General features: G+C 43.8%; 1 protein-coding gene across 1 annotated transcript in view; it reads left to right on the forward strand.

Annotated features, from left to right (window-relative positions):
- The first annotated feature begins 202 nt into the window (after positions 1-202).
- LOC116590852 (transmembrane and coiled-coil domain-containing protein 5B-like) overlaps positions 203-12339 on the forward strand; it is a 32892-nt gene continuing 20755 nt past the window's right edge. The window contains exon 1 of the mRNA XM_032343209.1: positions 203-438. The gene's annotated coding sequence lies outside the window, so the exon portion shown is untranslated. The remainder of the gene's footprint in view (positions 439-12339) is intronic.

Below are 12339 nucleotides of genomic sequence, written 5' to 3' on the forward strand. Positions count from 1 at the left end.
ATTATTCTGAGAGGAGGAATACTGAGCTACCTTAAGTAAGAGGGTTGGCCTCTCTTAAAGGTGAAGTCAATTTTTTAGGCCAGATTCTGGTGTGTGTTGTTAGAGACTTCATCTTGGGCTCTCTAAAGGTGTCTTTCTCACTCACATTCCTGGTCACAGCAGAACTATTTGTATATGTGGTTGTACTTCCCATCTAGTGTGGTGGATAGGAAGCCAGGCCCGGGGAAGAAAGATGGATGAAGACAACACGTGCAGCCTGGCAGAAAGGGGCGTGTATGCACACAGGAATCACAATGACCCCCGTGGGGACTAGGAAACAAAACTGGGCCAAAGCTTCCTATAAAGAAAAGCTTGTGAAGAGGGATCCTCTTTCAGACCCCCAATCAAAAGACGTTTTTCTGGACAAACAAAATGGCTTACAACCATTGTTGATTGCAGGTGAGTGGTTCCAGTTTTGTAGAAAAGTTCAGAAAATTTGAGAAAATGAGAGATGTTAGGTCTAATGGTTTGTTAAAATGAAAACTAAAAACCTACAAGTCTAGGCTCTAGTCTGTTGTTGTTTCCCACCTCCCCCCCCATTAGTTTCTGTGTGTACTTAATCCAAACCACAGACTCTGCCTGGGTCACAGTGTCCTCATCAATAAGCAAAGGAGGTGAGCAGGATGGTCAATGTTCCCTCTATCTCTCCCTGTGGTTCTCCCCAACATGATGTGTTCATCATGGTGACTAAGAGTTATTAAGGGAAAAAAAAAAAGGACATGTTTAGAGAAATAATGAAATGGGAAAGAGTTCATAATATACTTTTTTTTTTTAAAGATTTTATTTGTTTACTTGACAGACAGAGATCACAAGTAGACAGAGAGGCAGGCAGAGAAAGAGAGAGAGGGAAGCAGCCTCCCCGCCAAGCAGAGAGCCCGATGCGGGACCCGATCCCAGGACCCTGAGATCACGACCCGAGCCGAAGGCAGCGGCCCAACCCACTGAGCCACCCAGGCGCCCCTCATAATATACTTTTAAATGAGAAATATTTATTTATAAAATGTATGGAGTGTGTTCCCAATGCATATAACAAACACATGTGTTTGTGTGTGTGTGTGTGTGTATTTTTTTAAGAGATTTTACTTATTTATTTGACAGAGATTACAAGTAGGCAGAGAGGCAAGCAGAGAGAGAGGGGGAAGCGGGCTTCCTGCTGAGCAGAGTCCAACACGGGGCTCAATCCCAGGATCCTGGGACCATGACTGAGCCGAAGGCAGAGGCTTTAACCCACTGAGCCACCCAGGTGCCCCTGTGTGTGTGTATTTAAGAAAATTTCATACATATAGAAAAACTATCATACTAAGACAAAGCAGATTACTAGCACTGGTGGTGTTACTGCTGGAGTTAGTGGAGTTACTGCTATTTTATTCTTGATGTGTTTTTGTATTATACACTTTTCCAGTAAAGTACAGGTTTCATATTATTAAATGGGAAAAATAATTTTTGTGAATGTTTTCTTCTGATCATTGCATTAATACATGTACCTTCCAATAGGGTTAATAGTTTGTACCTGTGTCACTGGAATGAAAATGATAGTTGACCATTCATGACTATATTGGAGCTTTACAGCTATAAAGTGAGTTATAGTCTGTGCAAATAAAATGCGAGTCATTTCTTATTCTATTCCAGATTCCTGGAGTTTAATTACCAGGGAGAACTCAGGCAAGCCCCATCCCGACTGGCACGTGGGAATCCCAGTGACTCCAGGGTCTCCTCCCTCCTGAGCTGAGCCCTGCAGTCCTCATACAGAGCTCCCATCTCTTTCCTGCTTATTGTTTGAGTCTTGGCATTTTCTTTTAAATGAAATTCAATTAGCCGACATATTAGTTTCAGATGTGGAATTCAGTTATTCATTAGTTGCGTATCACACCCAGTGTTCATCATACTACGTGCCCTCCTTAATGCCCATCACCGTCCTCCCGTACCCCCACAAACCTCCCCTCCAGCAATGCTGTTTGTTTCTTAGAGTTAAGAGTCTCTCATGGTTTGCCTCTCTCTCTGAGGATTTCCCCTTCAGTTTCTCTCCTTTCCTCGCTGATCCTCTTTGCTATTCCTTATATTCTTATATAAGAAATATATTTATATTTCCATATATTTCTTATATTTCCATGAGTGAAACCATACATTTGTTTTTCTCTGATTGACTTATATTGCTCAGCATAATACCCTCCAGTGCCATCCATGTCAATGTGAATAGTAAATGTTCATCCTTTATAATGGCTGAGTAATATTCCATTGTGTATACGTGTATGTGTATATACACACACATATGCACACATACACACCACACCTTCCTGATCCATTCATTTGTCAACAGACATCCCAGTTCTTTCCATAGTTTGAGCCTTGGCATTTTTTTTTTAATTTTTTATTTTTTGTAAACATATATTTTTATCCCGAGGGGTACAGGTCTGTGAATCACCAGGTTTGCACACTTCACAGCACTCACCATAGCACATACCCTCCCCAGTGTCAATAACCCCACCCCCTTCTCCCAAACCCCCTCCCCCCAGCAACCCTCAGTTTGTTTTGTGAGATTAAGAGTCACTTATGGTTTGTCTCCCTCCCGATCCCATCTTGAGCCTTGGCATTTTTTAACCCAGGTAAATATTTAACAGTTTGATCCTATCACCAACCAGTGTCAGTCAAACTGGTAAGGAAAAATTGCAACTTGAAGCTAAATTGGGCCAGGCCAATGGAGGTTAAGAGGAGACCGTTTGTGATGTGAATCTAGACAAGGAGGCAGACACTCTTTTGGCTCAATAAGCTTCAAAATCTAGGTGGAAGAATAGCTCCCACACGGAGGGATGCCTTTTTGTCTCTTTTTAAAAGACTAGGATATTGAAAGAGGAAAAAACAAACAAACAAACAACAACATGGCAGCTGTCTGTGGTCTGATCTCCACAGTGGAGTTTCTCCCCTGACATACCCTTAGTACCTATTGCTTCTCCCTCTCTCTACGCAGCACTAGAAACTTCGACGGGACCAGTGGTATGATGCTAACACCTGGAAGGTTTCAGAAGAGATTCGGGACCCTTCCTCCAAGAATATATCCACAATAACGTGGGATGGAAGAAATTAATCATCCACTGCTGGAGCCAGAAAAAATGAGGAATGGGTAGTGGATATTCATTGTTCATCCGACCCTTGCCAGTATTTGATCAGGAATAGCCTGGTGACCAAAATCTGCATATAAGACTCCAGAGAGTCTCCTGAAGGCCTTTGGGAAAACACAGGAAGAAATGGTCTCACTTCCTCAGGACATTGTTTTGTCTGCATGGCACTCTTGGGGTTGCCTCAGCCATCCCTACCAGTCTGAGAATGAAGACAACACTAAAGGTAACAGACTAGAGAGATGGGACAAAACTCGGGCCCTAGGAGCATGGTTGAACCACTGAGACAAACAAGCCTGAAGCCTCTGGACTTCTAGTTATGGAAGTTAGTACCTCTCCTTATTGTTTCATCCTTGTGAGTTAGGAAGACAAAGGTTCAGAGGAGGAATTCACTGAGGAGTGAGGGGTACATTCCCCCGCCACCATGCAGCTGATGGGGACCGTAATGTTTGAGCTCATGGATGGGGAAGGGGGTGAGACTTAGGTAGATTGGGTCCACCCAGCCCTTTGCTCCCTGACTAAGCATACTTTGCAAACAGAGCAAAACTGAAGGAAAGAACTTTCCTTGGGATTTCAGGTGTGTTTATTCAGCTAATGTAGCAGGGTTACAAACCACACAAACTATATACTCATATGTACGAAGAAGATGTAGTTAATTTTCTATAAGCCTCAACCCTCAGTAGATACCAGAGATGCTTGCTAATTGACTTGCTAATTAAAGTTTCTGTCTCTTGGGCTTTAAACACCCTCCTTTTAGTTAAGCAATCAGATTTTTCAAAGTTCAGTTTCCTAGCATGGCTGGCATAGATCGCGCATTTTGGATGACTCAGTCTCTCTGAGTAAATTCTCAGCCTACCAGCGGGATTCTCTATGCTTTTCTCCTTCCTAAGAGGTGTGTGAGGCAGCTTATGCCATGGATGTCCTCTAAAGGCTTGCTGGTTTCTGCTACACTATGGTTTGTTGATCTGCATCCTTAACTGATAATCACTGTGGTGTGGCCCATCCCATTTGGCCCTCTCAAGTCATGACGTGGTACCCATGGTACCCATCCCTGGAGTCTGTGGTCCCAGATCTTTTACAAAGACCCCTTGCATAGGACCTCTTTATCCTGCTGGTGCTCTGGTACTCCCGTTCTCCCCCTTCCCTTCAGCAAGGCATACAGCCACCTCTGCAGGCAAGATGGGGCCAGCAGGGAGCCCTGAGCACTGCCCCATGCTCGCCTGAACAGTCAGCTTGCTCTGCTCCATCACTCTGCTGCTATGTTGGACAGAGAGCTAAGCAGGGGCCAGGGCTCCCCAAGAAGCCAGCAGCCTCCTCTAGGCCTCTTTCTGGGAAGCTGCCCTAAGCCCCAGAATGGTAGATACCTCAATACCTACATGAATGTCCTACATTCCCACTAGCTCAAGTTTGGGGGTCCAGAAGTGAAGAAAATGCCTCTGGACTCGATTCCTTTCTTTCTTTCTCAAAACTGAAGAAGTGTTGAAAAGTTCAGGCTTATTATTTCTCTATCTTATCTCTTCCCCACCTAAGACTCTAAGATGGAGACCATCAACTATTGATCTGTTCAAGAAGGGCACTATGGAATTCAGATATCTCTTCTCTATCTCCATAAAACTTTGCTTGTAAGATTTTTGAATTTATCAAATTGCTTAAGGAAAATCCCCAGATTTGAAATTCAAATGGCTTATTTTTTTTAAGCAGCATTAGTCTTTTCCTTGTGTGGTATAATGAGTCCCAAGGTGGCTTAAAGCCAAGAGACCACAAAGTACTGGACTGAAAAAAATGACAATAAATCAATTATATTTACTTGTTTAGACAAAAATTATATAATTATATATGTAGTATGTATCATTACATAATATACAATTTATATATAATTAGCCATACGTGAGAGTAGGGAATGAATGACACTCAGGGGTCATTGCCAACATAAGAAATGCAGGTTTTCTCGGCCTTTTGATCAACTCTCAAGCCTTTCTGAATGATTTAATGAACAATTAAAGTTAGTCCTGCAGATTTTTATTTCTCCCCACTGTAAGAATCAAGGAATTACATTGAAAATGCTACAAGATAATCTTTGAGTAAATACTATTTAAATGAAGGGGGTGGGTCTGTTACCTTGTCTAATTAAATCTCAGATTAATCCTAGAAAATAAAAAAGGCCATGTTTGTTGGGGAATTGGAATGGGATAGACCCAATATCAAAATCAGCATAGCAACAGCAAACCATGCACTGAACTTGAGATATCATTGGCCCAAGACAGTGTATGGTCATAAGAAAGGGGAAAATCACCTGCTTTTTCAGCGTGGAAGGCAAAAATCCGCATTTACTGATGAATGTCCATCCTGATTTCTGAGCCTATCTATTAAACCAGAGTCTTTCCTTTTATTTATTTATTTTTTTAACTACAACCCATAATAAGAAATACATTTAATTTCCTGTGTTGTATTCAATCTATTCTATTTTGCTATAGTCTATTCTTTCTTTAATATTTTTATTTTATTTTTTAAAGATTTATTTATTTAGAGAGCGAGAGCATGAGTGGGGGGAGGGGTATAGGGAGAGGGAGAGAGAATTTTAAGCAGATGTCACACTGAGCACAGAGCCTTACACAGGGCTTGATCTACTGACCCTGAGGTCAAGACCTGAGTTGAAATCCAGAGTTGGATGCTTAACCGACTGAGCCACCCAGGTACCCCTCTTTCTTTTATTTTAAATTTATTTTTCTTTTTTTCTTCTTTTTAAATGCTGGTAGTCACCCATTAAAGTGATGCCATGGTCCATGAGTGGACTGTAGTTTGAAAAATGCAATCACAACCTTTCGTTTTTAATTTTTTAAAAAGATTTATTTTAGAGAGAAAGAGAGAGAGTGAGCATGCACGTGTGAGTGGGAGGAAGGGCAGAAGGAGAGGGAGAGAATCTCAAGGAGTCTCCCCACTGAGTACGGAGCCTGAAAGACAGGGAGCCCAATCTCACAGCCCTGAGATCATGACCTGAGCCAAAACCAAGAGTTGGTCCCTTAACTGACTGAGCCACCCAGGTGCCCCTGCACACACTAGCTTTAAAGACGTTTCTCAGAATGTGATCCAAAGACCTTCCCATTCTCTCCTCAAACACTATATCGTAACCTTCTGGGGCTCTTATTCTAAAATGCAGATTCTGAGGCCATTATTTCTTTCCTGGACTCTGAAAACCAAGATAGTTGCCTTTGTCATTGGCTCCCAAACCTTGTTCTCCTTCTGGCCAGGCCCTCAGATAAGGGCTTGGATGATCGCAAACCAGGGGCTCTGAGGAAGAAGGCTGGACCGAAGAAGGTAGCCTGAGCTTAGTGCTGAAGAAGACTTAACAGGCACACCCTCTAGGAGCTTCGGGCAAACTGCGGGACAAATGGGCCAGAGATCAGAAGTAAAAAGAACAGAAATGAACAGAGGAAAAGCAGAACAGGGGCAGGGCTGAGGCTTGCTGTTTTTGCGAGCGCAGGATGGAGTACTAAACGAGATCCACTTAGGGCCCCTCTCTCTGTGGAGGCTCAAGATCAGAGACTCTGAGAGTGGGGCCTGGGATTCCAATGGAAATAAGCTCCTCTGGAGGATTTTATGCAAATGCAGTTACACAGACATTGCCAGGCATAAATCATGTTCTTCCCTCTCCAAGAAGAAGATGGAAATTTGCAGCTGCAGGCATGGAATAAATGTTTAACATGCAGCCAGCCACCAAAGTGAGGTTTAGTTACTCCACTGTCATTACAAGGCACGCTGGCTTCTTTCAGTGGAGACTTCTATTTCTTGCCATCATTTCAACAGAATATTTGATTTTCTGCAGGAACCCCGGCAATTGGTTACAGTTGTTAAGGGAAATTTGGATCTATTTCCCACTACCAGGTGAGACCCAGGATGGGCGCTCACCCAAGGACACAAGAGGGCAAATGCATTAACCAGACTGAAATTGGATTTTTGAATGGGATGACTTTAAGAGTAGGTTGTTCTCAGCTAAGATCTGGGGGTGGCGGAGAGCAAGCATCTTAAAAACCAAACCCAGAAAACTACTATATTAATTTTTAATGAGGAAAATGTAAGTATCAGGAAGATGGATGTTCATATTTGGTGAGTGCGCCGTGTCCCTATAGGCAGGTTCCCTGGGATACTGAATTATCATCAGAATATTGCTTGGTAATCATAGCATTCCAGCAAGGGGAACTAATCCAGGGAACCTAATGCCCATTGATGGATTCATCTTAGCCCCTCTCTGGGGACACAGATGCCCCCCAGCTCAGCAGGTCCCACTGCTGGGGGGAGGGGACACCTTCTAAGCTGCACATTTTGGAGACACACTGCTGACGTAAGAATCTCTGGATCTAACTTTTCCTTCTCACTTATATAAAACAAAGCTCCAACCCTTTTCCTCCTGTTCATTTAATACAGAAAATTCATACAAGCAAAAAACAAAATTAAAAATACCCCATAGAGACAACTACTATCCTGGTGATTCTTCCAGATTCTTCTATCCTCTTCAATTGGTCTGATCTTTTCTGAGCACAGCAGCCCTCCTCCTCCTCATTCTCAACCAAGGTTAGGTCTCCGGGCGGGGAACTGGAGGGACAGGACTGAGAGGGAAAGCAGAGCACAGAGCTCAGTCCTTTCTCAAGAGGAGGCGTAAATGTGTTAAACAGTACAAAGCTGCGGTTTGAGGAGGCTGAAGGTGCGAGCCACGGGAACACAGTAGTGAACACTGGGCAAGTTTGCTTAGCCCCTGTTCTCTTACAAAGGAAATTTTGTCAGCAACTGCCCCCTGCTCAGGGAAGCAGAACTGGTGAGTTAAGAACAAGGTGATAATTACTATCCATGTTTATGGACCATTTAACTTTATCAATCACTGTGTGCATATTTGAGGGTCAACTTCTTTCCAAGCACTTTTCTATATACTGGAGACATAGAAGCAAATAAACAAAATACCTGCTTTTAGAAAACGTCCATTCTCATGGGGAGATGAACAAATTTTTTAAATTAGTAAAATAAATAGCATAAAAGTGGTGATCCATACTATGAAGAATAACAAAGTAGGAAAGGGGGCCAGGCTGGAGGGGAGTAGGATTTTAAATACAATGGCTGAACAAAAACAGACACATAGGCCAGTGGAACAGAGTATAGAGCCCAGATATGGACTCTCAACTCTATGGTCAAATAATCTTCGACAAAGCAGGAAAAAATATCCAGAGGAAAAAACACTCTTCAATAAATGGTGCTGGGAAAATTGGACAGCTATGTGTAGAAGGATGAAACTCGACCATTCTCTTATACCATATACAAAGGTAAACTCGAAATGGATAAAAGACCTCAATGTGAGGCAGGAATCCATCAGAATCATAGAAGAGAATATAGGCAGTAACCTCTTCAACATTGGCCACAGCAACTTCTTTCAAGATATGGCTCTAAAGGCAAAGGAAACAAAAGCAAAAATGAACTTTGGGGACTTCATCAAGATCAGCACAGCGAAGGAAACAGTCAACAAAACAAAGAGGCAACCCACGGAATGGGAGAAAATATTTGCAAATGACACTACAGACAAAGGGCTGATATCCAAGATCTGTAAAGAACACCTCAAACTCAACACACACAAAACAGATAATCATGTCAAAAAACAGGCAGAAGACATGAACAGACACTTCTCCAAAGAAGACATGCAAATGGCTAACAGACACATAAAAAATGCTCATCATCATTAGCCATCAGGGAGATTCGAATCAAAAGCACATTAAGATACCACCTTACACCATTTAGAATGGCCAAAATTAATAAGACAGGAAACAACATGTGTTGGAGAGCACGTGGAGAAAGGGGAACCCTCCTACACTGTTGGTGGGAATGCAAGTTGGTGCAACCACTTTGGAAAACAGTGTGGAGATTCCTCAAAAAATTAAAAATAGAACTACCCTATGACCCTGCAATTGCACTCCTGGGTATTTACCCCAAAGATACAGATGTAGTGAAAAGAAGGGCCATCTGTACCCCAATGTTCATAGCAACAATAGCCACAGTCTCCAAACTGTGGAAAGAACCAAGATGTCCTTCAGTGGACAAATGGACAAGGAAGGGCTGTATACTCCATATATACTATGGAGTATTATGCCTCCATCAGAAAGGATGAATACCCAACTTTTGCATCAACATGGATGGGACTGGAGGAGATTATGCTGAGTCAAATAAGTCAAGCAGAAAGCGTCAGTTATCATGTGGCTTCACTTACTTGTAGAGCATAAGGAATAACAGGGAGGACATAAGGAGAAGGAAAGGGAAAGTGAACTGAGGGAAATAGGAGGGGGAGATGAACCATGAGAGACTGTGGACTCTGAGAAACAAACTGAGAGTTTTGGAGGGGAGGGGAGTGGGGGGGTTGGGTGAGCCTAGTGGTAGGTATTATGGAGGGCACATATTGCATGGAGCACTAGGTGTGGTGCATAAACAGTGAATTTTGGAACACTGAAAAGAAATAAAATAAAATAAAATGCAAAAAAATCCAATAAATAAATACATACGTACCAACATACATACATACATACAATGGCCAGGAAGGCCTCTTGGCAGGAGGGGACATTTGAATAAATATCATAGGAGAGTCAGGGAGTGAGCCCTGTGGAGGGAGCATTCTGGGCAGAGGAAAGAGCAAGTGTCAAGGGCCTGAGCAGCCGCAATGGCTGGACTGGAGTGTGGAAGTAAGGACGAGGGCTGGAGATGAGGTTGGAGGTTAATGGGTAGAGGGCAGGGCCAGTTCGTGTTGGACCCTTTTTCACAGGCCACTGGATGACTTCAGTTTTTACTCTGTGGTGAATGGGAAGCCACTGGGTATGGGAAGTAAAGGAGTGACATATTCTGATTTTCCTTCAAAAAGATGCCTCTGGCTCAGGCAGTAGGGGCCCAGGGCAGATGGGAACCTAATGCCAGACTCTAGGTTAGACACAGTGGCGGCTCCGGCCGAGGCAGTAGTAATGGAAATTGTGAAGCGTGCTTGGCAAGTTTGAGCTCCGTTTTAAAAACAGAGCGGTCAGGATTTGCTGACAGACTGGAAGTGGGGTTCAGAGAAAGAGAGGCGTCAAGGCTGACAGAGCAAGCAGAAGGATAAAATCGCCCTTTCCTGTGACAAGGAAGACTGCGGGAGAAGCAGGTAATGAAGATTGGGGGTTCAGTTTGGAGGTATGAAATCCGGGGTGCCTACTGGCTACAGAAGTGAAAAGAACAGTCCTGCCGGCATACATGGGACAAGGGCCAGCATGTGGGATGGAAAGAGGTCACCTAGGGAGAAAGGGGAGAGAGCAGGAAAAAGGCCCAAGCTCTACCCCTGGGTCACTTTGCTACTTAGAGATCTGGGAGATGAAGGAAATCCTGCACTTGAAACTGAGCATGAGAACCCATTGAGGCAGAGCAAACCCAGGAGTGGAACACCAAGGTGAAGGAGTGATGAGGGAAAAAAAACTAGCTGAGGACAAAGCAGAAGCCGGCACCCTACACTACTCCCCCCACCCCTTGTAACATGTATGACATTCCTCAGGCACTCCGCTGCCCTAAAGGAAAAATGAATAGTTAACTTGTAGAGATCACGATCCTTCAAGACCTGAGTTTCCCTCAGTTTACAAATGTCCTAGTGATTCACAAGGAAGACGCTTTCTTTTTTTTTTTTTTTTTTTTAAGATTTTATTTATTTATTTGACAGAGAGAGATCACAGTAGGAGAGAGGAAGGGAAGAGACCACAGAGAGAGAGGAAGGGAAGCAGGCTCCCCGCTGAGCAGAGAGCCCGATGTGGGACTCGATCCCAGGACCCTGAGATCATGACCTGAGCCGAAGGCAGCGGCTTAAACCACTGAGCCACCCAGGCGCCCCAGGAAGACGCTTTCTTATCAATAGCTTAACTTCCAGAGACCCATAACTCAGTCCCTAAAGGCTTAACATCATCCTCCCCTCCCTAAAATTGAAGGAGGCTGAGGCAGAGGAAAATGTAAATAAAGTTAAATTTCTTCTAAACCTAAAGCTCATTGATAGGGACCTGGGATAGCAGGAGTGTGACATTCCTCCAGGAAGCTCTCAACTATCTTACTGTTAATGCCTTATTAAAAGGAAAAACAGCCTCAACTTGACAAATAGCAAAGCCTCCATTATCCTGCGTGTCTTCTTTCAAACCCTCCTTTTTTCCTTACCTCCCCCAACCCCATAGCGTATAATCAGTCACCCCTCACAACCCCAGTGCAAGCAGCTCTTTCTGCCCACGGGTCATGTCCCCGAGCTTTCATAAATCACCATTTTGCACCAAAGATGTCTCAAGAATTCTTTCTTGGTCATTGGCTCTGGACTTCACCCCACCAAACCTCGCTTAGAGTTTAAAACTTCATCAGGAAGATGGGATCTCAACCATGCCAGATACAGTACCTAGGCCGCGGGAGAGGGTTTTGCATCAGGAAAATTGTGGACAGATGCTTTGGTGGGGAGCTGGGGGGCTGGAAGCTTGATGGGAATGGTTTCAAGATAGTAAGGGAGAGGGTTGCCTTGGTGGCTCAGTGGTTAAGTGTCCACCCTTGGCTCAGGTCATGATCCCAGGGTCCTGCTCAATGGGGAGCCTTTTTCTCCTTCTCCCTCTGCCTGTTGCTCCCCTTGCTTGTGCTCTCTCTCTCTCCCTCCCTCATTCTCTGCCAAATAAATAAATAAAATCTTTAAAAAACAAAAAAGGTAGTAAGGGAGAAGAGGAATGGAAAACATAATAATTATTTCTGCAAGCTTTGCTCTAAAGGGAAAGAGATGAATGGGGTAGTAGCCAAAGATGGATGTGGAGTCAAGAGAGGACCTTTTTACTTTTTCATGGTAGGAGTAAATCACAGTTTGTATGCTGATGGGCATGATGCTTTAGAGAAATGATGACCCGGGAAAGGATGAGGAAAAATCCTAGTGTGGTAGTATCCTCCTGTAGAAGAGAGGGGAGGGCGCAGACAGACGTCCGTGGTACCAGAAGGGGAGGCACCAGTGCTGATGACTGGAGGTGAGGTGGTGGGAGGCATGTGTGGATACTCTCGCCTGATTGCTTTTGGATCCACACTGAATGATGAGGCAAGTCATCAGCTGACAGTGACGATGGCAGGAGTGTGGGAGATTTTGAGAAAGGGAAGCACACTGAGGAGAGAGTAAGAGTGGACGGATGGAAGCAAT

This window comes from Mustela erminea, chromosome 5, assembly GCF_009829155.1.
Source record: "Mustela erminea isolate mMusErm1 chromosome 5, mMusErm1.Pri, whole genome shotgun sequence".
In the NCBI taxonomy this organism is placed as follows: Eukaryota; Metazoa; Chordata; class Mammalia; order Carnivora; family Mustelidae; genus Mustela; species Mustela erminea.